General features: G+C 47.4%; 1 protein-coding gene across 5 annotated transcripts in view; it reads right to left on the bottom strand.

The window, feature by feature from the left end:
• Positions 1-27,195, bottom strand: part of PDE4DIP (phosphodiesterase 4D interacting protein) — a 738,656-nt gene that overhangs the window by 41,314 nt on the left and 670,147 nt on the right. The gene's annotated exons all lie outside the window — the stretch shown is intronic.

Here is a 27,195-nt window from a genome sequence, read left to right as displayed (position 1 = left end):
ATCCTCACTAATCACACACTAACAGTTCCCATTGAACACCAGATCACATACATAGCCAGCAGCTTTTGTTTTGGTCAATAGATTTTTTAAGCTGCCACCACGATAATGAGACTCTTCTGGCCGGGCCCTACTCTAACCTATTAAAAATTTGTTAAAATATCCAGTACTCTTTTTGTATATTTGAATTTATTTTTTTTAAGGGAATGTGTCACATACATTTTTTAAAATGACCAATAATATCACATACAAGGGACAAATACCATCACACAAAGGCGACATATCACCACCACATGGTGACTGAATACTACCACATACAAGAAATACTGCCACACCATAAGCACACCACATATTATCATCACATAGTGACCCAATAATACCACATACAAGGAACAAATACCGCCACACCATGACCAGACCACATATTACCACCATATAGTAACCAAATAATACCACATACAGGGACAAATACCATTACACCATGACTAGACCACATATTACCACCACATAGTGACTGAATAATACCACAAACAAGGGACAAATACTGCCACACCATGACCAGACCACATATTACCATCACATAGTAACCAAATAATACCACATACAAGGGAGAAATACTGCCACATCATGACCAGATCACATATTACCACCATATAGTAACCAAATAATACCACATACAAGGAACAAATACTGCCACACCATCATCAGACCACATATTACCACCACATAGTGATCAAATATTACAATACTGATCATTAATAAAAAGCATAATACTAATATTACCATAAGTGCCATTATACGCGGGAGCTCTGTATATAGTGTCAGTGTACAGGTAATACAGGGATCACCAGTGACATTATACACAGGAGCCCTGTATATAGTGTATACTGTACAGGTAATACAGTGAATACCAGTGATATTATACACATGAACTCTGTATATAGTGTATAGTGTACAGGTAATACAGTGAAGACCAGTGATATTATACACAGGAACTCTGTATATAGTGTATAGTGTACAGGTAATACAGTGAAGACCAGTGATATTATACACAGGAGCTCTGTACATAGTACAGTACAGACCAAAAGTTTGGACACACCTTCTCATTTAAAGATTTTTCTGTATTTTCTTGACTATGAAAATTGTACATTCACACTGAAGGCATCAAAACTATGAATTAACACATGTGGAATTACATACTTAACAAAAAAGTGTGAAACAACGGAAAATATGTCTTATATTCTAGGTTCTTCAAAGTAGCCACCTTTTGCTTTGATGACTGCTTTACACACTCTTGACATTCTCTTGATGAGCTTCAAGAGGTAGTCACCGGAAATGGTATTCCAACAATCTTGAAGGAGTTCCCATAGATGCTTAGCACTTGTTGGCCCTTTTGCCTTCACTCTGCGGTCCAGCTCACCCCAAACCATCTCGATTGGGTTCAGGTCTGGTGACTGTGGAGGCCAGGTCATCTGGCGTAGCACCCCATCAATCTTCTTCTTGGTCAAATAGCCCTTACACAGCCTGGAGGTGTGTTTGGGGTCATTGTCCTGTTGAAAAATAAATGATGGTCCAACTAAACGCAAACCGGATGGAATAGCAAGCCACTGCAAGATGTTATGGTAGCCATGCTGGTTCAGTATGCCTTCAATTTTGAATAAATCCCCAACAGTGTCACCAGCAAAGCACCCCCACACCATCACACCTCCTCCTCCATGCTTCACGCTGGGAACCAGGCACCTTTTCTGCGTCGCACAAACACACGGTGGTTGGAACCAAAGATCTCAAATTTGGACTCATCAGACCAAACCACAGATTTCCACTGGTCTAATGTCCATTCCTTGTGTTCTTTAGTCCAAACAAGTCTCTTCTGCTTGTTGCCTGTCCTTAGCAGTGGTTTCCTAGCAGCTATTTTACCATGAAGGCCTGCTGCACAAAGTCTCCTCTTAACAGTTGTTGAAGAGATGTGTCTGCTGCTAGGACTCTGTGTGGCATTGACCTGGTCTCTAATCTGAGCTGCTGTTAACCTGAGATTTCTGAGGCTGGTGACTCGGATAAACTTATCCTCAGAAGCAGAGGTGACTCTTGGTCTTCCTTTCCTGGGGCGGTCCTCATGTGAGCCAGTTTCTTTGTAGCGCTTGATGGTTTTTGCAACTGCACTTGGGGACACTTTCAAAGTTTTCCCAATTGTTCGCACTGACTGACCTTGATTTCTTAAAGTAATGATGGCCACTCGTTTTTCTTTACTTAGCTGCTTTTTTCTTGCCATAATACAAATTCTAACAGTCTATTCAGTAGGACTATCAGCTGTGTATCCACCAGACATCTGCACAGCACAACTGATGGTCCCAAACCCATTTATAAGGCAAGAAATCCCACTTGTTAAACCTGACAGGGCACACCTGTGAAGTGAAAACCATTTCCGGTGACTACCTCTTGAAGCTCATCAAGAGAATGTCAAGAGTGTGCAAAGCAGTCATCAAAGCAAAAGGTGGCTACTTTGAAGGACCTAGAATGTACAATTTTCATAGTCAGGAAAATACAGAAAAATCTTTAAATGAGAAGGTGTGTCCAAACTTTTGGTCTGTACTGTATATAGTGTATAGTGTCGGTGTACAAGTAATACCGGGATCACCAGTGACATTATACATGGGAGCTCTATACATAGTGTATAGTGTAAGTATACAGGTAACACACTGACTCACCAGTGACGTCTCTAGTAGAAGTCCTTCATCTTTGCTTTTCTTTGTCATCCAGCAAAGACTGCCATCACTTCTTCCAGCCAGGACTTGTCTCTGCATAAAATAACAGTTATCTAGAGCACATTCCCCACTTTTTCCCCTTCTACTCAGCTAAATACAGACATACACCCACCATTAATATATCATTAGTTATCATGCAACCCACCATTCCAAATATAAATTGTAATCCACCAATGTGCCCCCACTAACTATAAATAGACCTTTCCCCACCTAATACAGTTAGGGAAATAAGTATTTGATCCCTTGCTGTTTTTGTAAGTTTGCCCACTGACAAGGACATGAACAGTCTATAATTTTAAGGGTAGGTTAATTTTAACATTGAGAGATAGAATATCCAAAAAAAATCAAGAAAATAATATTGAATAAATTAGATAATTTTTTTGCATTTTGCAGTGAGAAATAAGTATTTGATCCCTCTGGCAAACAACACTTAATACTTGGTGGCAAAACCCTTGTTGGCAGGCACAGCAGTCAGACGTTTTTGTAGTTGATGATGAGGTTTGCGCACATGTCAGGATGAATTTTGGTTCGCTCTCCTTTGCAGATCATCTCTAAATCATTAAGATTTTGAGGCTGTTGCTTGGCAACTCGGAGCTTCAACTCCCTCCATAAGTTTTCTATGGGATTAAGGTCTGGAGACTGGCTAGGCCACACCATGACCTTACTGTGCTTCTTTTTGAGACACTCCTTTGTTGTCTTGGCTGTATGTTTTGGTTCATTGTCTTGCTTGAAGACCCAGCCATGACCCATCTTCATTGCTCTTACTGAGGGAAGGAGGTTGTTGGCCAAAATCTCGCGACACATGACCCCATCCATCTTCCCTTCAGTACGGTGCAGTCATCATGTCCCCTTTGCAGAAAAGCATCCCCAAAGTATAATGTTTCCCCCACCATGCTTGACGGTTGGAACGATGTTCTTAGGGTTGTAATCATCCTTCTTCCTCCAAACAAGGCGAGTTGAGTTAATGCCAAAGAGCTCAATTTTTGTCTCATCTGACCACAGCACCTTCTTCAAATAACTCACAGAATCATTCAGGTGTTCATTGGCAAACTTCAGACGGGCCTGCACATGTGCCTTCTTGAGCAGGGGGACCTTGCAGGCACTGCAGGATTTTAAACCTTTAAGGCGTAAAGTATTACTAATGGTTTTCTGGGTGATTACGGTCCCAGCTGCCTTGAGATCATTAACAAGTTCCCCCCGTGTAGTTTTGAGCTGATCTCTCACCTTCCTCATGATCAAGGATACCCCACGAGGTGAGATTTTGCATGGTGCCCCAGATCTATGTCGATTGACAGTCATTTTGTATTTCTTCCATTTTCTTACTATTGCACCAACAGTTGTCTCCTTCTCACCCAGCGTCTTACTTATGATTTGGTAGCCCATTCCAGCTTTGTGCAGGTCTATGATCTTGTCCCTGAGATCCTTAGAAAGCTCTTTGGTCTTGCCCATGTTGTAGAGGTTAGAGTCTGAATAATTAATTGAGTCTGTGGACAGAAGTCTTTTATACAGGTGACTATGTAAGACAGCTGTCTTTAATGCAGGTAATGAGTTGATTAGGAGCATCTAACTGGTCTGTAGGAGCCAGAACTCATAATGGTTTGTAGGGGATCAAATACTTATTTCTCACTGCAAAATATAAAAAAAATTATTTAATTTATACAATGTGATTTTCTTGATTTTTTGGGGTGATATTCTATCTCTCAATGTTAAAATTATAGACTGTTCATGTCTTTGTTAGTGGGCAAACTAACAAAAACAGCAAGGGATCAAATATTTATTTCCCCCACTGTATATAAATGAGTTAGCACCCATACTCTTTCCGCCAATTCAGTCTGTCACACTCCAGCCACCTCAACTCTCTCAGGCTATGTGCCCACGTAGCGTTTTTGCGGCGTTTTTACGTCCGCAAAAACGCTTGTAAAACAGTCTGCCATGCAAAGCAATGTGAATTCGGATGTGCTGTGCACATGATGCGCTAATTAGCGCGCCGAATTCACATTGCGTTGCAAAACGCAGCATGTCCATTTCTACCGCGATAATGCCGCAAATTCGCGGACATTGAGGAACATTGAAACGCAGCAAACCCGCAGGTATATGTGGATTTGCTGCGTTTCAATTAAATTCAATGGCCGTGAATTTGCGCCGTAATCGCGGTGCGTGTGGTACCCAGGATGAAGAGGAGACTACAACTCCTTTTCATCCCGGCTACCACGCGGTGAAAAAAAGAAATAAAAAAGTTAAAAATAAAAAAAATCTGTATACTCACCTCTCCGGTCTTCTCCCGGCCGCGTCCTCTCTTCTCGGCGTCCCGCGGTGTACTTGCAGGACCTGCGGTGACGTCATTTAGTCAGCTGATGGTCACGCGACCGCTGACGTCAGCGGTCAGGTGATGGTCGCGTGACCATCAGCTGACTAAATGACGTCACCTCAGTTCCTGCCAGTACACCGCGGGACGCCGATGAGAGAGGATCGCCGCCGGGAGGAGACTGGAGAGGTGAGTATACAGGTTTTTTATTTTTAACTTTTTAATTCTTTTTTTTTTTTTTTACTATAGATGCAGCATTTAAAGCATCTAAGTTGGTCACACAATATAAATCCATGCCAGTTGCATGAATTTATATTGTGTGACCAACTTGTCAAGCACTTTTCAAAGTGATGCTCAAAATCGCTTTGAAAAATGCTTGAAAAAACGCATGCGAAAACGCTGAAAAAATGCTTCTCTCTGGCAGAAAAAGCGTATGTATATCTGCATGCATTTTTTTCTGCCAGAGAGAGGCAAAAACGCACTGCATCAAATCTGCTACATGGGCACATAGCCTCACTTTGCACTTCATCATTTGCAGTCCCCCCCTTCACTTCATCATTTGCAGTACCCCATCACGTCATCATTTGCAGTCCCCCCGTCTCCTCACTTCATCATTAGCTGTCCCCCCTCACTTCATCATTTGCAGTCACCCGTCCCCCCTCATTCCATCATTTGCAGTCACCCTCCCCCTCTCATTTTATCATTTGCAGTCAACCTCCCCCTCACGCCATCAATTGCAGTCACCCCCCCACCTCACTCCATCATTTGCAGTCCCTCGTTCCCTCTCACTCCATCATTTGCATTCCCTCGTTCCCTTCTCACTCCATCATTTGCAGTCCCTCGTTCCCCCCTCACTCCATCATTTGCAGCCCCTCACTCCATCATTTGCAGCCACCCCTCCCCCCATCATTTGCAGCTCCCCCCTCACTCCATCATTTGCAGCTCCCCCTCACTCCATCATTTGCAGTCCCTCTTCCCCTCGCTTCATCATTTGCAGTTCATTGTCCCCCCCTCACTTCATCAATTGCATACTCCTTCCCCCATCATTTGCAGCCCCCCCTCGCTCTATCATTTGCAGCCCCCCTCGCTCCATCATTTGCAGCACCCTGCCTCACTCCATAATTTACAGCCCCCCTCACTCCATAATTTACAGCCCACCTCACTCCATAACTTACAGCCCACATCACTCTATAACTTACAGCCCCCCACTCCATAATTTACAGTCCCCATCACTTACAGCCCCCCACTCCATAATTTACAGCCCCCCCCTCAATCCATCACTTATAGCCCCCCTCACTCCATAATTTACAGTCCCCCACTCCATAATTTACAGCCCCCCCTCACGCCCTCACTCACAGCCCCCCTCACTCCATAATTTACAGACCCCCACTCACTCCATAATTTACAGCAGTGGTCGGCAAACTTTTTTGCACCAGGGACCGGCTTTAAGCAAGACCAGTTTTCAATGGCCCGGTGGGGGTGGGGGCGGGGCTTTGTCCATATGTGGGTGGGGTTATGGAGGGGTGGAGCTTAGTGCATACTTATCATATAATTATGACATTTATAATGAGAATGTGATTCAACTTACCATAGGTTCAGAATGAGTGGGAGCACCAGGCTTGTTTCCCTGGATCAGTGGGAGCACTGGGCTTGTTTTCCTGCAACAAGACGGTCCCATCTAGGTCCCATCTGATGATGATGACCACTACTGCTGCTACTGGACACAGCCACTGCTGCTATGAATTTTCACTGTTATTTGCTTTTTTCACTTTAACCAGAAAATCTGCTGCTGGGCCGCACGACACCAGAACACAGCTACAGGAGTCATAAGGGTGGGACACCTGACGTCATATCTAGCTGCCCATTAGCATCCAGAGCCCCTCCCCCTCCAACTCGCAGCTAGCAGGAGGGGAAGGAGCGCTGGACACACATGACCTGCTTGTCCCTGCTCCTGCCTGAGCACATTCTGTGAGTAGGGCCGCATGGCTAATTATCTATTCACTGCCAGTCCCTCCTCCTCTTTTCTTATAGGCTACTGATCACATGCTGGCTTTCTCCCTGCTGATCCTCTAAAACTGTCAGCGGCGCCGCGGACCGGCTGAAAAACCCCAACGGCCCGGTCCTGGTCCGCGGACCGGCGGTTGGGGACCTCTGATTTACAGTACCCCCTCACTCCATCACTTGCAGTCCCCCTCCCTCTCCTATTCATTTTAGAAAGAAAAAGGGGAAAAAAAAGTTTGATCATACTTACCATCACCTGCAGGCACAGCTCAGCTTGTGGTGTCCTGCCATGCTTTCCTGGAGCTCCGCAGCTGTGCGGCTCCTGCTCCCTCATACTTCTCTGGACTTCTGGTCAGGTGATGGCGCGTATGAAGAACTACAACCCCTGGCAAAAATTATGGAATCACCAGGCTCGGAGGATGTTCACTCAGTTGTTTAATGTTGTTGAAAAAAAAGCAGATCACAGACATGGCACAAAACTAAAGTAATTTCAAATGGCAACCTTAGGGCTTTAAGAAACACTAAAAGAAATCAAGATAAAAAATGTGGTACTCATTAAGGGTAATTTTTTCAGACCAAGCAGAGGGAAAAAATTATGAAATCACTCAATTCTGAGGAAAAAATTATGGAATCAGGAAAAACAAACACAAAAGAACACTCCAATACATCACTAGTATTTTGTTGCACCACCTCTGGCTTTAATAACAGCTTACAGTCTCTGAGGCATGGACTTAATGAGTGACAAACATCAATCTTCATCAATCTCGCTCCAACTTTCTCTGATTGCTGTTGCCAGATCAGCTTTGCAGGTTGGAGCCTTGTCATGGACCATTTTCTTCAACTTCCACCAAAGATTTTCAATTGGATTGAGATCTGGACTATTTGCAGGCCATGACATTGACCTTATGTGTCTTCTTTCAAGGAATGTTTTCACAGTTTTTGCTCTATGGCAGGATGCATTATCATCTTGAAAAATGATGTCATCATCCCCAAACATCCTTTTAATTGATGGGATAAGAAAACTGTCCAAAATATCAATGTAAACTTGGGCATTTATTGAAGATGTAATGACAGCCATCTCCCTAGTGCCTTTACCTGACATGCAGCCCCATATCATCAATGACTGTGGAAATTTGCATGTTCTCTTCATGCAGTCATCTTTATAAATCTCATTGGAACGGCACCAAACAAAAGTTCCAGCATCATCACCTTGCCCAATGCAGATTCGCGATTCATCACTGAACATGACTTTCATCCAGTCATCCACAGTCCACGATTGCTCTCCCTTAGCCCATTGTAACCTTGTTTTTTTCTGTTTAGGTGTTAATGATGGCTTTTGTTTAGCTTTTCTGTATGTAAATCCCATTTCCTTTAGGCGGTTTCTTACAGTTCGGTCACAAACATTGACTCCAGTTTCCTCCCATTCGTTCCTCATTTGTTTTGTTGTGCATTTCCTGTTTTGGAGACATATTGCTTTAAGCTTCCGGTCTTGACACTTTGATGTCTTCCTTGGTCTACCAGTATGTTTGCCTTTAACAACCTTCCCATGTTGTTTGTATTTGGTCCCGATTTTAGACACAGTTGACTGTGAACAACCTTCTTTTAAGAGTTTGATAATCCTCTCCTTTGTTTCAATTGACATCTCTCATGTTGGAGCAATGATTCATGTCAGTCCACTTGGTGCAACAGCTCTCCAAGGTGTGATCACTCCTTTTTAGATGCAGACTAACGAGCAGATCTAATTTGATGCAGGTGTTAGTTTTGGAAATTAAAATTTACAGGGTGATTCCATAATTTTTTCCTCAGAATTGAGTGATTCCATAATTTTTTCCCTCTGCTTGGGCTGAAAAAAAATACCCTTACTGAGTACCACATTTTTTATCTTGATTTCTTTTAGTGTTTCTTAAAGCCCTAAGGTTGCCATTTGAAATTACTTTAGTTTTGTGCCATGTCTGTGATCTGCTTTTTTTTCAACAACATTAAACAACTGAATGAACATCCTCCGAGCCCGGTGATTCTATAATTTTTGCCAGGGGTTGTATGAAGAAGCTGCTGGAGCTGCGCAGCTGCGGAGCTCCGGTAAGGCACTCAGCGACGAGGTGTGCGCCGCGAAGGGGCTCGGTACTTTGTTACAGCATGGGGCCCGGTGAGCAGACGCACAAGAGAGGGGCCCCCACTCTGTACTGCTGCTCACCGGGCCCCATACAGCAGTAAGGGCAGTAATGCCCTGATGGCGCCCCTGCTAGTCCTAACAGCCAGAACTTTCTCATTTTTCATGTAAGCTTCACTATATGATATCTTGTTTTGTGTCTGTAAGTCCATGTTCACACATTGCATAAATACTGTGTACTTTGTTTTCAACACATTTTTGCAGGTGTCCACATTAAACTATAACAATTTTCTCTAGTTATTGCATTTTGTATGCATTTTTTATGTGATTTCTCCCTTATTTGATGCATTTTTGGTGCAGATGTCAAGCAGTGTTTTTAATTTGGTTTTTAGGCTGCGTGCACACGATGCGTTTTTCATGCGTTTCCACAGCGGAACTTCCGCAGCGGAAACGCATCAAAAACACATGGTAATCCGCACCCCATGGTCCCCAATGGCATTCCGCAATGTCAATGCACATGCTGCAGATTTTTCCGCAGCGTTTCTGCAGCGCTCATAAATCCGCAGCATGTTCATTAATTTTGCGGAAGCGCAGCGGAAGCGCCGCCATTGACTTGCATTGAGACGCATAGAATCCGTGTCTGTACATTTGTACAAGCGGATAATATGTGTTTCAATGTGCGGATGGTACCCAGTTCTGGAGGAGAGAACACTCTCATCCAGACCTGGGTACCATTGTACCTGTAAAAAAAAGAATAAAATAAAAAGTAAAGTTTATATTCACCTGTCCGGCGGCCCCTGCAGCGCTTCTCCTTCCAGGACCTGAGATGACGTCGCGGTCATGTGACTGCAGGCTGTCTCGGGAGATGCCGGCAAGCCAGGAAGGAACCAGGAAGGAGCGCGACAGCTCACGCGGCGGGGCATCGGAGGTAAGTATAGCTTTATTTTTTTATTTTTACGGTCACACTATATAAATCCATGCCGTTTGCATGGATTTATACAGTGTGACCTAGTTGTCAAGCACTTTCCAAGTGATGCTATCGCCAGGAAAGTGCTTGTCAGTCCGCATGCGGAAACACATGCGTTAACGCATGTGGGTACGCATGTGAATCCGCATGTATTCCGCATGTATTGTGCAGGAAAAACACATGCACAATCTGCATGCGTTTTTTCTGCCAGGGAGATGCAGAAATGCTGCAGAAATTTTCTGCTTCATTTCTGCATCGTGGGCACATAGCCTTATAGTACAGAAAATCTTTGTTTCTGCACTTAAAAAAGTAACTGCAGTTTTTACATGCCTCATGATTACATTTTTATTAAATTTTTGGGAGGTTTAAGGAGAAAAAAAATTGATTATGCCATTTTTATGCCATTTACCGACCACTGTACATAATGTGATCACTGTTTTGAACGGGTTGTTACGGTTACAGGGACACCTAATATGTCATTTTTGCAAATGCTTTTCATTATTTATTTAGGAATTTTACAGGAAGAAAAAAAATCTGACTTTTATTTGCCCTCTAGAATACGGGGACATAGAAATACACTGATATGTTCAATGTAACTATGTATCAGAACAACCTACCTTTCTGTTCGAAGCCTACGCCGCAATTTCAAATATAGAACATTCTCTCCCACTTGTTAGGGCAGGCTGTGGCTCATAGCTTTTGCTACTGCCTACAATGATGCAGGTTGTTAGTTCAATTGCTGGGGAAACCAGATCACAGGAAAATAACTGTTCATTTAATCAATGTAAGTGTGTGAAGAACAGAGATGCTGCCCTCCCACAGAGGAGGAGGAGTTGTGGAGCAATGAAGAGAAGACATCCCACTGAGAGAGTGAGTGGAAGTTGGGACAAAGTCCTGAGCCACCAGAACAGTGGGTCAGCCCCCACAAATGGGGACAGTCCCACTGAATTCGGGACATTTGGAAGCTATGTCAATACCTGGTGCCCTGCTTGTATTTCAGGAGGCATGCACCCTGTAAATTGTTAAGTGGTCTCTCTCTGTTACAGTAATACCATACATGTGTTATATGCACGCTAACTAGGATTTGGGCACACTGTGAGGCTAAGAAGGTAAGAAGCACAGATTTCACTGGGTTTATTTATTGGGTAGAGTAAAGAAATATCACTTTTTTAAGAGCCTTTCTGCTACTGACAACATGGAAACACACTATTTTTCATTGACAGTTGACGGTCCAGAGTGGGGAATTTTTTGTGGGATGAGTTGAAGTTTTTATTGGTATAATTTAAGGTTAAATAGCACTTTTGTATTGCTTTTAAGCTATGTTTACATTTTTTTCTTTGATGAGTAGTTATTTTGGGGCTTCTGTCAAAATCTGCAAAAACCTGGATTCAGACAGGACTCTCAGACAGAACCATTCAATATTATAAGGCAGCAGTGGCGTATCTAGGAGGAAGCAGGCAGGGAGCTGGCAGGGAGACACCAGCAGGTTCACCTGATGGGGTGGTTCAGTGTCTCCAAGCAACTGAATTTTGCTGCCCCCTGGAGTGGTATGCAGCCATTCCCATAGAACGTGTAGCATAACGGCTCCCTGAATCCAATTGTACTTGCGTCTTTCAGGTGCAAGTACAATTGAAACCCTGACTGACTGACCTTTTGGGTCAGCTGAACATCAACAGCATGATTAGCACTGCAGAGGCAGTGATCATTGCTACGGTAAGCGTTCCAATGGAGCTAAAGAGACCAGAATTTTAGTCTCATGGGCAATCTTGTGAGGGAACAGCATGGGGGTGAGGAGGAAGAGTTTGAGGAGTCAGTATGGAGAGGACAAAATGTGTTGAAACAGTATAGTAGGTGGAAATCTGTGAGGAAACAGTATGGGCAGCGGGGGTGGGTAGTAATGTTTTGAGGAAACAGCATAGGGAGTGGGCAGAGGGTGGGGGAATGTATGAGGGGGACATTATGCGGAGAGGTGAAGAAATATGTGAGTTGATAGCATGGGGAAGGTAAGGGGAAATGTGTGAGGGACAGTAGGAGTGTAGAAATGTGTGGGGTTGTGTGAGAGGTCAGTATGGAGAAGAAATGTGTGGACAGTTTGGGTGAGCAAAGTGTGAGGGGGCAAAATAAGACTGAGTAGTGTGGGGGGCAGTATAGAGAAGAGGAATCATAGTGGGACACTGAGGGCGCAGTATGAAGGAGACGGTATGCAGAGAGGGGGGAGTGTGAGGAGGAGGCACAGTATAGAGACTGGGCAGTATAGGGGGGGACACAGTGTGAGTGGTCAGTGTGAAGAGGAGGCTCACTATGGAAAGAATAAGGCAGTGTGGAGGGCATCTACCATAAGAGGGGGAGTGTGGGAGTCATATTTTGTGCAGGCAGCACAGTGAGTGGCAGTTATTTAGGAGTAGAGCGTAGGGCAGTAGTTATGAGATAGCATGCTTGTCACTACTCGTTACTCACCCAAGTATCCCAGTGCTCGAGAAGCTCGGTACTCAGCGAATATTTTTTTAATGTTCGGGTGGCAGCTCGAGTCCTCGCCCCGCATGTTTGGCGGTTTTTAGGCAACCAATTAATATGCAGGGATTGCCTGACAGTCACTGTAATGCCGCAGCCATGTTGGTAGTGGCATTACAGTCATTGGCTGGCCGCATAGCGTCATCGGGTCTATATAAGACCCGGGACCCTATGCTCGTCACCCTCTACCCCGGAAACAGGCAGTGTTAAGAATCATGGTTCTGTGCTCCCACCTGGGAATGGAGCAGGTTCGGTGCTATGCTACTCCAGTCGCAGGTGCCCCCATTGTCCTGACCCTGGAGGCAGAGCTACTACGCGTGCACGGAGACTGTCCCAATCTTATGGAGCTTCGCATTGTGGTGTTATAGGATTGTGAGGATGCTGGACACCATGTCTCTCACTGATTTCCCCGGTTGCCAGGCAACACAGGACGCTGCTTTGTCTGGTACTAAGCAGTGGTGGAATTATGTTCATTCTGCTTTGCAGGCTAGCAGGGAACGGCTGACTGGGGATGATTGGGAGGTATCAGCTCCTGATAAGTAGGCGGGCTATTTAATCCTACTCAGTGCTTTCCTATTTATTGCAGTTCCTATGTGCATTGGTGGTGAGTAGTGCTGTCATTATTGTTGATATCTTTTCATGGTTTTTCTCATTTTCTCTTCTGGCTATACTTCCTGGGGTCTTGCAGAGGTACTCACCTGGTTCTCGACTAGGCACCAGCCGCATCCCAAGACGCCAACTGTCCGGTGACAGTCGACCTGGGAAGGGCTCTGCCAAAGTCCCCCTTCCATTTACTGGGAGCTGGGTGAAGAGTATTCCCAGCCCTCAAGGGAGTGTGCCAAGTGTGTCTTTGCTGGTTTGGAGACAGTCTTGCAGGGTCCCTCTACAAAGCATATAACACAGAGTAGGGAGATCTGTAGCTGAGCGAGGGAAAGAATTGTACTTGTGTTTAGGCAAGGATTCCACACCACTTTTATTTATTTCATCTGCACAAACAGCCCTTGTAAGAGCTCATTCTGATGAATATTAATACTGCTGTTAGAAATAGTTAGGAAAAGTTTGCGGAGACAGAGTGTAGTACAGGCTAGGTTTCATTGCACGTTCTTTCAGCTGCTTGAACTCATATCAATAGCCCTAGTTATCAGGGATAACAAAATTAATTTTGATCTTAATCCTGCAAATGTTTATGAAAATAAATATAATACACCATTTATACTGGTCCATTTGTTTGTTAACAGCATATAGCCAGACTTGTCCATCTGAGGTGGTCAAATTTTACTGCAGTAATAATCCTGAAATTTTTTTGAAGTTGCAAAATATTATACTCTATTTAAAGTACGCCAGTTGTGTGTTGAAAACATATATCCAGACTTGGCCAGTATCCAATAGCATTGCTATAGTGATACTGCAGTGTAACAAGTCCATCTGAGGTGGACAAATTTTACTGCGATAATAATCATTAAATTTTTTTGAAGCAGCAGAATATTATATGCCATTTAAACTATGACAGTTGTGCATTGAAAACATATATCCAGACTTGGCTGGTAACCAGTAGCATCTCTATACTGCTACTGCAGTGTAACAAATGCATCTGAGGTGGGCAAATTTTACTGCGGTAATAATCGTGAAATCTTATTGAGGCTTCAAAAAATTATACTCCATTTAAAGTGTGCCAGTTGTGCATTGAAAACAGACATCCAGACTTGGCCGGTAACCAATAGCATCGCTATACTTCTATCGCAGTAAAACTTGTCCATCTGAGGTGGTCAAATTTTACTGTGGTAATCATCCTGAAATTTTTTTGAAGCTGCAAAATATTATACCTCATTTAAAATGGGCAAGGTGCGTGGTAACGAGCGGGGAAGTGGATGTGATGCTGATGGTGAGGGGAGAGGCTGAGGCCGTGGGTAAGGTGAAATTGTGCCTGCTGCGGGAGCACAACAAACACACACATCATGTGCTTCCTGTCCCACTTTCCAGGCGGGGCGTGAAACACCACTCTTGAAGCCAGACCAGTGTGAAAAGGTTGTTGGTTGGATAGCAGATAATGCTTCCAGTCAGTGTGCCAGCACCACCCCGTCTTCCACACAGTCCAGTGTCAGTAGTTGTTAATCTGGACCACATAATCTTCACCCTGATCCTCCTTCCTCCTACCATGCCAAATGCCCAGAGACAAGTGATCCCACAGAGCTGTTCCATTTATAAATTCTGGCCTCTCGCCCTGCAGGCCTTGAGGAGATTGCATGTAGTGATGCCCAAATATTTGAGCAGCCATGATAATAATAAGGCAACAGTGGGAAACTACAATTACTGTCGCAAAAGGTGGATGATGATGAGACACAATTGCCAGCAAGTCAGGAGGAGTACCAGGGTGTGAATGTGGAAGATGAAGTAGTGGACGATGAAGTCACTGACCCAACATGGCAAGTTGACATGCAGAGCGAGGACAGCAGCGCAGAGAAGGAGGGATCCGTACCACCACAACAGGCAGGAAGAGGCAGTGGAGTGGCCACAAACATAAGGCGGACAACTGTTCCCCAGAACACCAACACGAGGGAAGTTGCCAACCCAAGGGTTAGGTCTTCCTGAGTCTGACGCTTTTTTAAAGACTGTCCAGTTAACCCAAAAAAGGCCATTTGAAGCATCTGCCTTGCCAGTATCAGCAGGGGCAGCACAACTACCAGCCTGACCACCACCTCAGGCAAATTGCAGCAAATCACCTGACTAGTTGGGCTGAACGCCAGGGTCCAGAAACAGTGTCTGCAGGTGACACCACTGCCTCTCACCTGGTGTAAGTGCATGCCAATCCCCTGTCCATAACGCATGCAAAGATGCCTCTCACCCTGCACCTGTCGTTGCACACTTTCAACCACCATCAGCAACCATGTCCTTGTCCCAGCGCAGCGTTCAGTTGTCCCTACCCCAGTCCTTGGAACACATGCGGAAATACGCAGCCACCCACCCACAGGCCACAATACTAAACGACCACTTTTCCAGACTGCTTGCACTGCAAATGTTACCGTTTAGGCTTGTAGATACTGAGGCTTTCTGCAACCTCATGGCGGCGGCCATCCCTTGGTACTCAGGCCCCAGCTGCCACTATTTCTCCTGGTGTGCAGTCCCTGCCTTATGCAAGTCCGTGTCCCATAACATTAACCGTGCCCTCACCAATGCAGTAACTGGGAAAGTACACTTAACCATGGACACGTGAACAAGTGCTTGTGGCCAGGGACACTACATTTCCCTGATGGCACATTGGGTGAATATTGTGGAAGCCAGGACCCAGTCGGACCCTGGGACAGCACATGAGCTACCAATGCCAAGAATTGCAGAGCTTTGGTTCAATCAGGGTTGCCCCCACCTTCTACAGCAGTCCTGCACCTCCTCCTCAGCCTCCATCTCCGAAACGTCAACAACATCAATCGCAAGCTGGAAGCACTGCCTCGGCCAAGCGGCAACAGGCTGTGATAAAGCTAATCTGCTTAGGTGACAAACCACACACCACTGCAGAGTTGTTGAAAGCTGTAACAGAGCAGACAGATCTGACAATGGCCGTAACCTGGTGGCGGCTCTGAACCTTGGCAATCTCACACAAGTACCATACCTGGCTCATGTGCTCAACTTAGTGGTTCAGAGGTTTCTCAAAACCTACCCTGATCTGCCTGAGATGCTTTTGAAAGTACACCGCATGTGTACCCATTCCTGCAAGTCAGCTACAGCTTCCGCAGCCCTGGCAGTGCTTCAGCAGCATTTGCAACTTCCAGCTCATCGACTGGTGTGCAATGTCACCTCACGTTGGAACTCAATGTTGCATATGTTGGCAAGGTTTTGTGAGCCGCAGAGGGCAGTTGTTGAGTACCTGCTCCAACACGCCCGTCGGTATTCTGAGCAGCCTCCGCACATCTGAGCTGATGAGTGGGCATGGATGTCTGACATCTGTGCAGTTCTCCAAAACTTTGAAGACTCGACCAAGATGGTGAGCGGCTAGGACACCATAATCAGCATAACCATTCTGCTTCTCTGTCTACTGAAATGTTCGCTGCTCACAATTAAAGAGGAGGCTTTGCAGGCGGAGGAAGTTGAGATGAGTTGAGCAGGAAACTATACAGGGTGATGCTACATAGCCCAGCCTCATCTCATCTTCTCAATGCGGACTAGGTGATAATGAGGAGGAAAAACAGGAGCTCATTGCCTGCGCTACAGACGGTACTACCCACACCACCTTCATCCCGTTTGCTCAGCATGGATGGCCTGAAGAGGAAGAGGAAAGGGAGGATGAGGAGGAAATTAAGGACAATCATCCCCTTGGTGGGGACAGGGAAGTCTTGGCTGTTGGCAGTCTGGCACACATGGCTGAGTTTATGTTCAGCTGCCTTTCCCGTGAGCGTCGCGTTATACGCATTTTTGGAAACAGTAATTACTGGTTGGTCATCCTTCTAGACCCACACTACAAGGAAAACTTTCTATCTCTCCTTCCCATAGCGGAGAGCTCTAATAAAATGTTGCAGTGTGTAAGGCGGCGGTGTTCACACCGTGCAGTAACTGAGCCAGTGACCAAGGCAAGTCCAACATAAACAGCTTGTTACGCTCGCGCCCGGACTGACTGGCGTGAGCGTGATTAGTGATCCCACTGTACCATGAACCGAGGAGTGCCAGGAGGGGCGTAACTAAGTATCAACCCGATCTGACCAAGGTCGCACGGTGGCTCAGTCGACTCCGTGAACTAAGGAGGAACCGAGCAGAGGGACCAGGTGCTAGTCCAGGTCAGACCCCGGTCACAGCTGTTGACCTACACCGGGGAATGCAGGAACCGGCAGGTTAGACAGGCATACAGGCAGGTGGGTATTGGCAGGCACGGCTGGTATGCAGACAGGTGGATACTGGTAAGCACGGCTGGTATGCAGACAGGTGGGTACTGGCAAGCATGGCTGGTATGCAGACATGGGGGCACTGGCAAGCACGGCTGGTATGCAGACAGGGGGCCACTGGCAAGCACGGCTGGTATGCAGACAGGTGGGTACTGGCAAGCACGGTTGGAGTGCAGACAGGGAGATACTGGCAAGCACGGCTGGAGTGCAGACAGGGAGGTACTAGCAGGTTGGAGCGCAGGCTGGATAGGGTCCAGTACAGACTGGGAGACAGGAACAGAGCCGCAGATGCGGTAGACAAGCAGAGTAAAGCGAAACCACCGGAGCGGAGGACAAGGCAGAGCAGAGAGGAACCGCCGGTGCGGTGAGCAAGCAGAGCGGAGTGAAAACCCCAGGTGCGGTGGGCAAGGCAGAGCAGAGAGGAACCGCCGTAGCGGTGGGCAAGGCAGAGCAGAGAGAAGCCGCCGGAGCGGTGGGCAAGTCAGACCTGAGCGGGCACTAGATCTCTCGGCTCTGGACGACCTGTGGGTAAGCCAGTCAGTACCTGGAATGTGAACTTCTTCATGTGTAATGCTCCAATCTGGAGCTTAATTTGTACAGACATATTTTGACTGTTTCTGAGTAGGGCTCGTCCTTCTGCTGACAATGCCCAAACCGGCTTCTGGAGTTGTCGGACGGGAATCAGACACCGACTCTTCAAGGCTTTAAGCCCGAAACTTCCGGTTAATCCGAGGCCTTCACTTGCCACGGAGACAGTCATGGTCATCTGTGGAGAGGAAACACTAACGCCAAGGGCAGCCTCTCCTACAGGCCTAATGTCTTGGGATTCTCCAACCTTCGCTGGACAAAGACCGTCAGGGGGTCCCAAACCACCGCAGCGGGACCGCAATCCGATTTTGTGACTGAGTTCTGGCTTCTGCTTTGCCTGACGAACATAGTCATCCTTCAAGGATTCTGTGCGGAAAGCTGCCTCTACAGGCTGGGGAACATGAGGTCTTTGGGAGGACAGAACCTGGCGTGACAGTTTACCTCTACGCCTTGCACGTCTGGACTGCCTCATGAAGTTGGGAAGAGAAGTATTCTGTGGCTCATAGTCATCCTGTGTGGATTCTCGATGGGCAGCAGTCTCTTCGGGCTGGAGGACTGGTAGGCTACCTACACACATTACCCATCGGGGCTGCTCCGGGATATTGGGAAGGGAAGCTTTAGCAGAGGCTTCAGGATTAGGGTCATCGAAGACCATTAGAAACGCCACCAGGAAGGCCTGCAGGTCAAAGATGATAGGATCCCATGCTTCCCATAGGGGGGTGATCCATTTCAAGGCATCACCCGCTAGGTAGGACATCATAAATGCCACTTTAACCCGATCGGTAGGAAAATAGTGAGCATAGAACTTGAAATTCAGCATGCATTGCTCCACAAATGCACGGCTTCGTTTTGGATCCCCGTAGTACCGAGGTGGATCCGCAGGAACGAGTGCTGATAGATCCATTTGGGCTGGTGCGTAAATCGCCTGGGCCATAGCTTGAGAAAAAAAAATTTCTTGGTGCCCGTATTCACCAGACAAGGATTCAAAATGTCTCTGAGAGCGAAAGGCCGTGGGGCTCAACAGGAACCATGGCCTGAGCAAACTGTTACGCTCGCGCCCGGACTGACTGGCGTGAGCGTGATTAGTGATCCCACTGTACCATGAACCGAGGAGTGCCAGGAGGGGCGTAACTAAGTATCAACCCGTTCCAACCAAGGTTGCACGGCGGCTCAGTTGACTCCGTGAACCAAAGAGGAACCGAGCAGAGGGACCAGGTGCTACTCCAAGTCAGACCCCGGTCACAGCTGTTGACCCATACCGGGGAATGCAGGAACAGGCAGGTTAGACAGGCATACAGGCAGGTGGGTATTGGCAGGCACGGCTGGTATGCAGACAGGTGGATACTGGTAAGCACGGCTGGTATGCAGACAGGTGGGTACTGGCAAGCACAGCTGGTATGCAGACGAGACGGGGGCACTGGCAAGCACGGCTGGTATACAGACAGGTGGGCACTGGCAAGCACGGCTGGTATGCAGACAGGTGGGTACTGGCAAGCACTGCTGGAGTGCAGACAGGGAGATACTGGCAAGCACGGCTGGAGTGCAGACAGGGAGGTACTAGCAGGTTGGAGCGCAGGCTGGATAGGGTCCAGTACAGACTGGGACACAGGAACAGAGCCGCAGATGCAGTAGACAAGCATAGTAAAGCGAAACCGCCGGAGCGGAGAACGAGGCAGAGCAGAGAGGAACCACCGGTGCGGTGAGCAAGCAGAGTGAAGCGAAAACCGCAGGTGCAGTGGGCAAGGCAGACCAGAGCGGAACCGCCGGAGCGGTGGACAAGGCAGAGCAGAGAGGAACCGCCAGAGCGGTGGTCAATGTAGAGCAGAGAGGAACCACCGGAGCGGTGGACAAGGCAGAGCAGAGTGAAGCCGCAAGTGCGGTGGACAAGGCAGAGCAGAGCGAAACTGCAGATGTGGTGGACAAGGCAGAGCAGAGCGAAACTGCAGGTATGGTGGACAAGGCAGAGCAGAGCGAAACCGCACGTGCAGTGGACAAGGCAGAGCAGAGCGGAACCACCAGAGAGGTGGGCAAGGCAGAGCAGAGAGAAGCCGCCAGAGCGGTGGGCAAGTCAGAGCAGAGGGAAACCGCTGGCGCGGTGAGCATGCAGAGCCGAACAGGGCAGAAGGTGCAGGCAGAGAGGACAGGACTCTGTTCACATGGAACAAACTGGAAAATACAGGAAGATGGCTAGAACACAGGAGGTAGATACGGAGGAAGGGAAAAGGGACAAGCAGAACAAGATACACACAAGGTACTTACTATGAAGTAGCGAGTAGACACAAAACTCACAAGCAGAAGTACAGAGACAAAGAGTTGGAGTTACTGTAGGTGCAGGTTCAGACACTGCAAGAAAAGGGAAGGTATGGACATAGAGACAAACAGGTAACAGGCTAGGAGACAGTTCAGACAGGAACTGATACTGCAATGAGATACAAGAACGAGCCTGGGTATACAGCCCCCAGGGTGGCGGAAACAGACTAGAAGTCACAGGTAACAGGCCTGGGTATACAGCCCCCAGAGTGGCGGAAACAGACTAGAAGGCAGAGGTAACAGGTCTGGGTATGCAGCCCCCAGAGTGGCAGAAACAGACAAGAAGTCACAGGTAACAGGTCTGGGTATGCAGCCCCCAGAGTGGCGGAAATAGAGAAGATACAGGACAGGACCTGGCAATTCAGTTGCAAAGACAAACTGAGTGAAGGTGTTGCTCAGGCACCTCCTTCTGGGTGGAGGGGGTTTAAATATCCAGTGACTCACAGCAATAGGCTGGGGACACATTAGGAGCGTGCCCACAGCAACTATAAGAATCAGGAAGTAACCGGGCCGCCGCCCTAAGCAATCAGACAAGAGACATGCACACAGCATGAACTGGAGCAAGGTTTGTAGGCTGGACTGATGGGTAAGATTGCGGTCTTGCATAGTGGGAGGTGGTGCACTATGCAAGCACACCGCCAGGGATGTTACACAGCTTTTATTCAGCAACTTACGGGTAAACAGAAAGTTCTCCAGTTCGCAGCCGGGTTACATAAGTTCCTAAATAACGGTTGCCGTGGACAACGGCCGCGCTGGGCCACTTAGAGCCTGACGGGTGCAGAGGCTTCCCAGGCGTGGGTTCACCTACACACAGGCCCACCGAGCTTTCCTGCTACACCCCTAGCAGGTCCCAACACTGAACCACACTAATCCTTAATGCAGGGTTTTTAAAGGACCTGTGGCAAAAGCCACTGGAAAACCCAGGTTGGAGGGAGGAGGCCGCCCCACTGCCTTCCTGTAGCCTCCTCCAAGAAATGAAGGCCCTGCCGGGTTTTACTAATCCGCCTTAGACAGATAGCCTGACCAGGTCAATGCTCACCTTCATTCCTGCATAGGTCTCTGTACACATTCTGGGGGATATATACCGTCCCTCGTATATGATCCCCGTCACTGCCTCACAACCCCCCCCCCTTCCCCGTTCAAACTTGTGGGGTTGAACATTTGTCACCATACAGGGTGCCCGGGACAGGGCATCTGCGTTTGCCTGCAACTTCCCAGGGCGATGTTCTACAGAGAAACTGAAATTTTGCAGTGACAGAAACCACCTGGTGACTCGCGCATTCCTCTCCTTGACGTTCCGCATTCATACCAAGGGTGAGTGGTCCATCATCAAGCAGAACTGATGCCTGATTAAATAATAACTTAGCGATATCAAGCCCACTTAATAGACAAACACTCTTTCTCTACCACGCTATAGTTTCTCTCTGCCGGGATAAGTTTTCTACTCAAGTAGATGACCGGGTGCTCTTCACCACTTTTTGTGACAATACCGACCCTAGGCCTACCTCCGAGGCATCTGTCTGTACAATGAAGGTTTCCTTGAAGTTGGGGCTGATGAGGACCGTCTGTCCACACAGGGCTAACTTCATGGACTGAAAGGCTTCATCAACCTGAGGGTTCCACTGAACCATTACCGATTTTTTTCCCTTTCAAGAGATTGGTCAGGGTCGCCGTTCTCCCAGCAAAATTAGGTATAAACCGGCGGTAATACCCAAGGATGCCAAGGAACGCTCTCACCGGCTTTGTACTTGACGGTTTAGGTCAGTTTTTTATGGCCTCAACGTTATTGATTTGGGGCTTGATAACTCCTCGGCCAATCACATACCCCAAATATAGTGCTTCCTCTAGCCCTATCGCAAATTTTTTGGGGTTTGCCGTTAACCCCGTGGCTCTGAGAGAATCCAGCACCGCTTGTACCTGGGATAGATGCGTATGCCAGTCAGTGCTAAAGATGATAATATCATCTAGATACGCGTACGCGTACTCCTGATGAGGCTTGAGCACTATGTCCATCAACCTCTGGAATGTAGCTGGGGCCCCATGTAACTCAAAAGGTAAGACCACATATTGATATAGACCTTCTGGAGTTATGAAGGCGGTCTTTTCCTTCACCGATTCCGTGAAAGGTACCTGCCAGTAACCCTTGGTGAGATCGAGCGTGGTAAAGTACTGGGCCTGCCCCAGTCTCTCAATCAGCTCATCCACCCTGGGCACTGGATATAGGTCAAATTTTGGCACTTCATTTAATTTCCGGAAATCGTTACAGAAGCGTAACGATCCATCTGATTTTGGAATCAGTACGATGGGGCTAGCCTACTCACTCCGTGATTCCTCGATGACGTCTAACTGGAGCATTTGTTTTACCTCAGCCGTGATGGCTTGCCTCCGGGCTTTGGGTACCTGGTACGGTCTCATTCGTACCCTTAGCCTAGGTTCGGTGACAATGTCATGTTGGAGAACCGTAGTCCTACCCGGTAGCTCTGAGAACACGTCAGTATTCTGCTGCACAAGCGAGCGAGCCTCCCGTCGCTGCTGTTTAGTGAGAGCATCACTTATCCTGACCTCACCACTGGCTGCATCCCTGGATGAAGGTAGAGAACTCTCTGGCGGCATGCCTGGAGTGACATCTATAACTAAACACTCTCGATCTTTCCAAGGTTTTAGCAGATTTACATGATAAAGCTGTTCCGGTTTCCTCCTTCTGGGCTGATACACCCGGTAATTTACCGCCCCCACCTTTTCTCGAACCTCATATGGCCCTTGCCACTTGGCCATGAGCTTAGTCTCGGCTGTGGGTACCAGTACTAACACCCGATTGCCCTTATTAAAAGACCTGGCTCTGGCTCTTTTATTATATGTACGCCTCTGTGCTGCCCGGGCATCTAACAGATGTTCCTTCACGATGGGCATGACTGCCGCGATCCGGTCCTGCATACTAGCCACGTGTTCAATTATACTCCTATGTGGAGTCGGCTCTTGTTCCCACGTCTCTTTGGCTACGTCCAACAGACCCCTAGAGTGTCTGCCGTACAATAACTCAAAGGGACAGAACCCTGTGGAAGCCTGGGGTACCTCACGGACGGCAAACATCAAATAGGGTAGCAACATGTTCTAATCCCTTCCGTCCTTAGAAACCACCTTTTTTAATATGGACTTGAAGGTTTTATTGAACCGTTCTACTAGCCCGTCGGTCTGAGGGTGGTACACCGAGGTGCGCAATTGTTTTATTTTTAGCAGTTTGCACAGTTCCCTCGCTACCTTGGACATAAAAGGGGTCCCTTGATCCGTCAGGATCTCTTTAGGTAGCCCAAGGTGACAGAACATGACAAACAGCTCCCGTGCAACCAGTTTCGCCGAGTTGTGGCATAGCGGTATAGCCTCCGGGTACCGGGTAGCATAGTCGACGACCACAACTATATGTTGGTGGCCACGAGTGGATTTTACAATGGGCCCTACCAAGTCCATTGAAATCCGCTCAAAAGGTACCTCTATCACTGGCAGAGGTACCAATGGGCTATGGAAGCTTGCGGTGGGTGTGGTCAGCTAACATTCGGGGCAGGATTCGCAGTACCTTTGGACCTCCGCGTAAATACCCGGCCAAAAGAACCACTGCAAGATACGTTCTTGTGTCTTTTTAACCCCTAAGTGTCCACCCAGCAGGTGTGTGTGTGCCATCTCCAGAACCACCCGATTGTACGACTGAGGTACCACTAATTGTTCCACGACCTCGTCCCTGATTTTGTCTACCCTATAGAGCAACTGACCGTTGACTACCATGTGTGGAAATACAGAATCTGCATCGGGCTCTTGAGCTACGCCATTTACCTCTAACACCCTTTCCCGCGCCCGAGTCAGGGTGGGATCCTGTAGCTGAGCTGTCCCAAACGTGCCCCAGGACACTTCCAGCTCGGGGATCGATGGGGTTTCCTCGACCTCTCCTGCCAGCACCTCTAGGGGAGACCTATCGGGGTCACACTCTGTCCCTAGGTTGGACATCCCTACGGCAGGTACCCCTGACTCGCGTTCGTCAAGTACAGCGCCTGTAATAAATTTTACCGGGGGGAGAGTGGATTTTCGTTTTTCCTGGGTACCAGCTGCTTTATCAGCTCCTCCATTTTGTCCACGGGGTGGGGCTGAAAGGTGGCAGGCCGGATTGGGGTTATGCAGCTGCTGGTGGGGTATGCCTCAGTCTCAATGCCCGCATTCTCCACCAAGTTGTAAGGCGGCGGTGTTCATACCGTGCAGTAACTGAGGCAGTGACCCAAGCAAGTCCAACATAAACAGCTTTTATTCAGCAACTTCCGGGTAAACAGAAAGTCCTCCGGTTCGCAGCCAGGTTAAATAAGTCCATAAATAACGGTTGCCGTGGGCACCGGCCGCGCCGGACCACTTAGAGCCTGACGGGTGCAGAGCCTTCCCAGGCGTGGGTTCAGCTGTCAGCGTGATTCCTGCAGATGTGACAGTGACCCGCAGTAATTGGGCCGTTACCGGCGGTGATATAGCTACAGCCGTTCACAGCGCTGCGGGGACCATCTGACAGCTGTCAGCGTGATCCCCGCAGCTGTGAAAAAAGTTTACCGTGGGTGACAGGCACCAGTTGATGGGGCTACTACCCCCATCATCCGGCGCCTGCTGTCACAGTGCATCCATTGCCCAAGTGCTGCTGATGGGAGAAGCAATCTCTCATCAGCGTGCTTGCGCGGTGAAAGTGAAAGTAAAAATAAAAAAGTGAAAATAAATATTTAAATAAAAATAATAAACACATATACTCACCTATCAATTACCTGAACCTTGACCCTGATGTTCTCCTCCCCTGTAAAAAATAAAATAACACCATATACTCACCTTACACCTAATCCCCGAAGCCCATGTTCACTTGCAATAAAGGTAAAATAACAAACCAAGCTCATCTTCACCTGTCCACCGCAGTCCATATACCGAGTGTCCCATGTCGATCTCAGTGATAGCACTGCCACATCCGGAGATGTGACCATGCTATCCAGCAGCCGGCGATACACTGACATTAGCGCTATGGCTTGCGCAGTGTATCGCGAGAAGCTGACGGCTAGGGGTCAAACAGCTAATCATAAACTGAGAGCTACGGTGATCTCACTTACGACATTAGTGCTGTGTGGGAATTTTCCCATGCCGCACTTAATGCCGTAAAGTTACATCACTGGAGCTCTCAGCTGATGATCAGCTGTTTGAACTCAAGTGACCTCACCCTGCAGCATAGCCTATACACTGACAGGAGTGATTACACTCCCGTCAGTGTATACAGTGCTGTATTCTACAGCAGTGACATCAATGATTGTGACCCTGTTGTAGAAGTGAGTCGGATCGCTGTGGGACAATCTGGATTATGTCGTGATGGCAGACAGGTGAGGGATATGGTTGTTTTTTATTTTTGCTTTTTTACAGGAGAACGAGGGCTTCGGGGACTGAGTAAGTAATAAAAAAATTATAGACAAATTATAGACGCCTTCCATTACTAACCTGGGCTTCATGTCAGCCGCCAATACAAGGCTGACATGAACCCCAACCCCATTACCCCACTCGCCACCGCTATACCGCATTGGGAAGAGTGAGGCTAAGCCCCAGAATTGGCTCATCTTATGGATGTTTCTGTTGCTGAGGGCTGATGTTATTAGCCTCAGAGGGGGCCAGTATCCATGACACCTTCCCTGGCTATTAAAATCAGCTCACAGCTGTCTGTTTAGCCTTTGCTGGTTAGATTTTATAGGGGGAAACAACTTTTTGTCAATTTTTTTCTGGGGCCCCCCTGTAATTTAGACAGTAAAGGCTAAGCAAACAGGTGTGAGCTGTTAATAATAGCCAGGGAACATCTTTGGCTAATGGCCCCCTCCCCGGCTACTAATATCAGCCCCCAGTGGTCAGATTCCCTCTTCTGGATATGAAAATGATGCGGGAGCCCACGCCATTTTTTTTTATTTAATTCTTCATTTCATTTCATTTATAAGAAATCCCATGCCCACTGTGCTTGTTTTTTTCACGCTGCGTAAACTCACCCGCAGCATGTCAATTTCTGTAGCGGAGACGCAACTCTCTGCTGCAGAATTTGACCGACTGAAATGTCATTATATTCGCTTGATCCGCATGTACTGACAAAACAAGTTTGTCATTAGAACCCAGCGTTTAGGACGCTGCGAAAATACTCACCTTAGGTCCGACGATAATCCAAGGGTTAGAGTATGTGCACACGACACTATCCGAACAAGCAGTGCTTTGGACGCAATATACTTTATGCTGCGTCCAAAGCTCTGCATTCTATTGAACGCAGGTAAATCCGCATGTGTTCATTGAACCATTGAAAATTGACATGCTACGCATTAAATGCATTTTATTGCCTGCGTTTTTGCAGCGGTTTTTACCCTCGATTTGATGCATTTTATTGCCCACGGTTTTGCCGTGATTTTGATGCGTTTTATTGCCTGCGTTTTTGCTGTGGTTTTACTGAGATTTTAATACATGTTATTGCCTGCGTTTTTGCCGCTGTTTTACCCCGATTTGATGCATTTTATTGCCCGCGGTTTTGCCGTGATTTTGATGCGCTTTATTGCCTGCATTTTTGCCCCGGTTTTACCGCGATATTGATGCGTTTTATTGCCTGTGTTTTTGCCGCGATTTTACCATGATTTGCTGCATGTTATTGCCTGCGTTTCTGGCCCGGTTTCGCCACGATTTTACAGCGATTCGATGCATGTTATTGCCTGTGTTTTTGCCATTGTTTTACTGCAATTTTACCACCATTTTAG

This window comes from Phyllobates terribilis, unplaced genomic scaffold (genome assembly GCF_046119375.1).
Source record: "Phyllobates terribilis strain yellow unplaced genomic scaffold, ASM4611937v1 Scaffold_8__6_contigs__length_399053987, whole genome shotgun sequence".
Lineage (NCBI taxonomy): Eukaryota > Metazoa > Chordata > Amphibia > Anura > Dendrobatidae > Phyllobates > Phyllobates terribilis.
This window is presented reverse-complemented; position numbering and strand designations above follow the sequence as displayed.